Source organism: Amblyomma maculatum, chromosome 11, assembly GCF_055883805.1.
Source record: "Amblyomma maculatum isolate TAMU_Amacu chromosome 11, ASM5588380v1, whole genome shotgun sequence".
NCBI lineage: Eukaryota > Metazoa > Arthropoda > Arachnida > Ixodida > Ixodidae > Amblyomma > Amblyomma maculatum.
In genome coordinates this window covers 154054319-154060282 of record NC_139354.1, presented here as the reverse complement: position 1 = coordinate 154060282, position 5964 = coordinate 154054319, and the positions used below count along the sequence as shown (strand labels likewise).

Sequence of the window (5964 nt, the reverse complement as noted above, 5' to 3'; positions counted from 1 at the left end):
TCAAATCATGCAAAAGTTTAATTAGAAGAAATAATTGATTATCATCAGAGCCAGGAGGCCGATAAAACACTCCAATTCTTTTGAATGTGTTTTCCAAATAAACTTTACACACAAGCAATTCAATTTCACATGGAGATTCAAGGATAGAAAACTTAAAATGTGACTGTATATAGAGGGCGACCCCACCGCCTCTACCATTCGGTCTGTCAGCTCTCAGCAACGTGAATCCACTTAACGCAACTTCAGAGTCGTATATGCTACCATGTAACAAAGTTTCAGTGACACCAATAATGTAAGGGGAATGAGCAGTTACCAAGGAGTTAAGTTCGGTAAATTTATTAAGCAGGCTTCTAGCGTTAAAATTTAACACACGGAGGTTATTGCTGTGATGAGGTAGTCAAGGCGAAGGGGCTACTGCATTAGTAGCATTACTTAGTGACGCAATACGGGATGCTTTTTCCAGTGAATTAGAAGAACTGTTCTAGATATACCGAACTTTCTCAATAAATACATGATCAAACCGTATTCGGACCGTGCAGCCATTGCTTCTGAAACTTTCAGTCGCTTCCCAAAGCTTTTTCCGGATATTGCGGACACGTATTGAAAAATCCTCCGATATACGGTAATCGAATTCCTTAAGCTTGTGGCCATTTTTTAACACTGAAGCTTTCTCCCGAAAGCCCAGAAGCTTCATGATCACGGGACGGGGACGGCCATGTGAAGGCCTTCCAAGACGATGGCACCTCTCTATTTGAGGGCAGCTCATATTGAGTTCTTCCTCAAACCATTTTGCGATGTCAGAGAAGAGACGTTCATTATTTTCATCAGAGGATTCGGGCAGACCATGCAATATTAAGTTGTTCCTACCTGCACGGTTTTCCAACTCATGGTTTTTATTTGAAAGACTGTGAAGTTCGGAACTTAGACGTGCAACTTCACTGTTGAGACTGCCACTGTCGGCGGCGTGCTTTTGTAACGAGGACTCCAGAGCAGCCACGCGTGACTTAATTGTCTCAAAACGTGGATTCATAGATTCATGAAAAGATTTAATTTCAGCAATATCCTGAACTAATTTTCGCTGTCCGTTCAAAAGCTCAGCAAGCATATCGGACACCGACGGTTGACCGGTGGCGGTTTCCGAATTTGAAGGGCTCACATTACTTTGAGAGCGAGTAACCATCGCTGATGGCGGAGGACCACGATTACTTTCAACATCCCCACTCCTCAGAAGTCTACTAATACAAGGCGCAATTTGCGAGTACAGCGAAACATAAGAAAGCACTTGCGAGAGTGGTGTGGGCAAGGAAACAGCAGTAGAAATCGATCATCAGAGCGAATACAAAGGGCATTCTGAAGATAACATACCTGCGAAAGAAACAGGCAACGAGTAAGCATGGTGCTCGTACTGCTGCCACCTCGCCCACTGATGAAGGAACGGTCCAGCACGCAATTTATAGGCAGGTCCTTGAACTTCCCGTGACTGGGCTTGATGAGGTATGGATGACGTAGAGGGACGGTCACTTTGCACGGATTGCATACACGTGTGGTGACAGGCAGATCAATACTATGATCTGTAAGAGAGATAGGACAGTTCGTATAGTGGCCAGCTGACTCATCCAAGAACATCGGCGATGGCGGCGAGTGCACATGAGTTGTGACGTTAGGAGCCATCAACGAAGCATAGTCGAAGTGGCAACAAACGAGGAAGGCAATCTGCGTAAGAAACAGGCAGCGAGTACGCATGGTGCTCGCACTGCTGTCACCTCGCCCACTCTCAGAGAGATGTGGCTTAAAATTAGGCTGGCGGATAAAAAGCTTGCTTAGTTCAAGGGCACGGAGACACGGGGAATTGATAAGTTTGAAGTTTGAAGTTTATTTTCATTGCAAGGAGAAATGAGGGACCCGAGACAAAAAGTGAACGTTAATTCACTTGACGGCGCTCGGGCCCCAACACATGGCAACAGCGAGGGGTTAGTCATTACAATATCGGTGCATCCAAAATTAAGATTGTGGTTTCAAACAAGAGTTACAAACATCTTCCTTTTCCACATAATTCCGTCTGCGGAAAAGCTTAATATAACTGCACAACATGAAATATCAACAGGGCCAGTGAATACCATCAAAATGAATGCAGCATGAAATCCAGAAAATACAAAAGAATGAAAGAAAACAGCAAAGCATATTTACATCTGTGACATAAAAAAATAAATGTATTGTTCTCTTAAATACCTTTTCAATGTCAGCTTTATTTTGGAGAAGATCATTTAAGAGAGAGGGCAGAAGATATGCGAGCATCTGCTGGCCAAATGTCGTTCTCGCAAAAGGCATAATCCAAGTATCTGTAGAACGTGAAGGGTATGTTCGTGTAAGGGCTCTTAAATTGGCGATGGAAAGTACTGTAGATTCAGAGGTAGCAATGTGCTGCTTGTAGCGAACGGCTAACTTGTGTGAATAGAGATGGGCCACTGGCATTATTCTAAAATTTTTGAAAAGCGGCATGGTATGAGTGTAGTAGTCTGCTCCAGCTATATGGCGGACCGCCTTTTTCTGAAGTACATATAATCGATTTAAATTTGTTTGTGTAGTTTTACCCCATACAAGGAAACAGTAGTTTAGTTGAGACAAGAACAATGAATGGTATATATGAAGCTTAATTTTGGCCGGTAGAAGGAAATGGAATTTTGCTAATACACCCACTACTTTTGACAGGCGTGAAATTGTTTTATTTACGTTCCTATCCCAGGACATATTTTTGTGAAAATAAACACCGAGTGTTTTTACTTCATCAACGGTTTCAATAGAAGCATGGCCAAAAATTATACTATTATTTAGAGACATTATTGGCAACGATGACTGTCGTAGGGAAAATAACATTGCTTTTGTTTTGGTTACATTTATTTCAAATGAATTAAGTTTGCTCCATGTGCTCAAATGATTCAACCATTCATTTATGTCGTTTACAAGCTCGTTGTAGTCATTGCTTCGAAATAAGAGTGTTGTGTCATCCGCATATATTATATACTCTGGCCTTGCACTAATGTTTACAATATCATTGACATAAAAATTAAATAAGAGGGGCCCCAGGATGCTCCCTTGAGGCACGCCCATAGTAACACGCTTTGAGGAAGAAAGATTTTCGCCTATTCTAACACTTTGTGTACGATGCTCCAGATATGAACGTATTAAGTCTAGGGGCACACCTCGGATTCGGTATGCTTCTAACTTTTTGAGCAATGTCCTATGATTTAAACGATCAAATGCTTTGGAGATCACAGCAGATTGTGGCAAGCTCTCCAAGAGATGGGAGTTCCAATTCACCTCATCTGTCTCCTCAGGAACCTGTATGAAGGACAAGAGGCCACAGTCAGAACTGGGCATGGTCTTACTGATTGGTTTCCGATTGAGAAAGGAGTGAGGCAAGGCTGCATACTGTCGCCCTGCCTATTTAACCTATATGCAGAGTGCATCATGAGGAAGGCCGGTCTGGATGAGTTTTCAGCTGGAGTGAAGATTGCTGGAAAGCGTATCAACAACCTTAGATATGCGGATGATACCACTTTAATGGCAGAAAGTGAAGTGGAACTCAAGAGACTTCTGATACGCGTACAAGAAGAGAGTGAGAAGTTTGGGCTTAAACTGAACATTAAAAAGACAAAGATCATGGCGTCTTGCCCTATCAAGTCCTGGAGCATCAATGGACAAGAAGTGGAAGCTGTGACAGATTTTCTCTTCTTGGGCTCCAAGATTACCTCGCAAGGAGACTGCAGCCATGAAATTAGGAGACGCCTGCTTCTGGGAAAGAGAGCAATGGTTAGTCTTGACCGCCTAGTAAAGAGCAGAGACATTAGTCTGCCAACCAAGATCCGTATAACTCGTGCTATGGTCTTTCCAGTTGTGATGTATGGATGCGAGAGTTGGACTGAAAAAGGCTGACCGCCGAAGAATTGACGCGTTTGAATTGTGGTGCTGGCGAAGACTCTTGAGAGTTCCTTGGACTGCCAGAAGATCAAATCAGTCTATATTGTCGACCATAAACCCTGACTGCTCATTGGAGGGTCAAATTCTAAAGTTAAAGCTCAGCTACTTCGGTCATCTGATGAGAAGAGAGGAGTCGCTGGAGAAAGATTTGATGTTGGGAAAGGTTGAGGGTCACCGGAGAAGGGGTAGGCAGCGAACCCGATGGTTAGATGGCATCCTCGAGGCATTGCAGATGAAGTTATGTGATGTTAGGAAGATAGTGAGAGACCGGAAAGCGTGGCGTGACATGGTCCATAGGGTCACGAAGAGTCGGACAAGACTGAACGACTGAACTGAACTGAATCAATGTAAATACCAGCGACTAACTTTTTGTTTTCAAAGCTTCGTAGAATGAATTCTTTTTGTGTTAATAGAGCTAGTTCAGTAGATCTGCCTTTACGAAAACCATATTGTGCGGGAGTAAGCATGGGGGATGTCGTTTTTTTGAAGTATATATACACCGTGCAGAGCGCCATGAGCAGCGTCTGCCTCTGAAAGCGGCGTAGCGGCAGCCGTCGGTACACGAGGCGGGCCTCATGCGGCAAGCGTGGCCTTGGTGCGTGCGTGCGATCTGCTATTTGTGCGCGTCTAGTGCACTTCCATGGTGACAATGTGCGCAAGGGCATGACAGTGTACAATAGTTGACATGGGTTCGACATCACGGCCATCTGGGATTACATCGCCTCCATATGTACCAAGTGTCTGCCGCAGACGAGCTTGAACAAGGTTCTGCACAAAATGAAGCTCAATTTGCGCGCCCCGCTTTCATTACAACGCCGAGCTACGCTTGCTTCGTTTACTTGCATTATATTGCGGCAGTAAACTCAGCAAGGGCCGTCGAACTTGCGAGCAGTTTCTACCGGTGAGACCGCGAGGAAAGCCACGATCTTGCACATCAGCATTCTGAGCATGAGACAAAAAGCGGATATCGGACTTCTGTAGTAACCGTTCAGATTTTGTGTGCTTGAGCTATAGCGCGGTCTATACAGCATGGTTTTCACGTATTCCGTCTTCAAAAAGGCAGACTGTGTAGGTAATTCCATGGAAGAATGGGAGTGAGATATCAGCAGAGGCCATAGCTGAATATCTGCATCACAGTTTAGCCAAGAGCATGTTAAGTGTAAATATTATATATTATATACATGTATGTATGTAGCCGTACGTCAAAGTGCTGGAAGATATATATAGAGGGTGCACAGCAACCTTAGTTCTGCGTAAAGAAAGTAACAAGATTCCCATAAAGAAAGGTGTTAGGCAAGGAGACACAATCTCCCAGCTCTATTCATAGCTTGCTTAGAATATGTATTCAGAGACTTGAAATGGGAGCAGTTAGGGATAAGGGTAGGTGGAGATTACCTCAGTAATCTGCAATTTGCTAATGATATTGCCTTTGTAAGTAACTCTGGGGATGAAATGCAAAGAATAATTGATGACCTAGACAGGAAAAGTAAAAACGTAGGCTTGAAAATTAATATGCAGAAGACTAAGGTAATGTTAATAGCCTAGGGAAGGAACAGTTTATTTTAGGTAGCGAAGCGCTGTATGTAGTAGGCGAATATATCTATTTAGGACAGGTAGTAACCGCAGGTCCAGGCCATGAAAAGGAAATAAGAAGAATAACATTGGGATGGAGCGCATTTGGCAAGCACTCGCAGATTGTGACTAGCAGCTTACCGGTATCGCTCAAGACGAAAGTATACAATGCATCTTACCTGTATTTACCTGTGGGGCTGAAATGTGGAAGCTAACAAAGAGGGTTCTACTTAAGTTGAGCACAACGCAGAAGGCTATGGAAAGAAAAATTTTAGGAATAACGTTAAGAGATAGGAAACGTGCAGAGTGGGCCAGAGAAATAACTCAAGTCACTGACATTCTAATGGATATCAAGAAGAAGAAATGGGCATGGGCAGGACATGTAGCGCGAAGAAAGGATAACCGATTGTCGCT

The 5964-nt window shown here is 43.5% G+C and overlaps 1 pseudogene; it reads right to left on the bottom strand.

Moving 5' to 3' along the window:
* Positions 1-397: 397 nt before the first annotated feature.
* On the bottom strand, positions 398-1743 carry LOC146175208 (uncharacterized; annotated as a pseudogene).
* Between the last annotated feature and the right edge of the window lie 4221 nt (positions 1744-5964).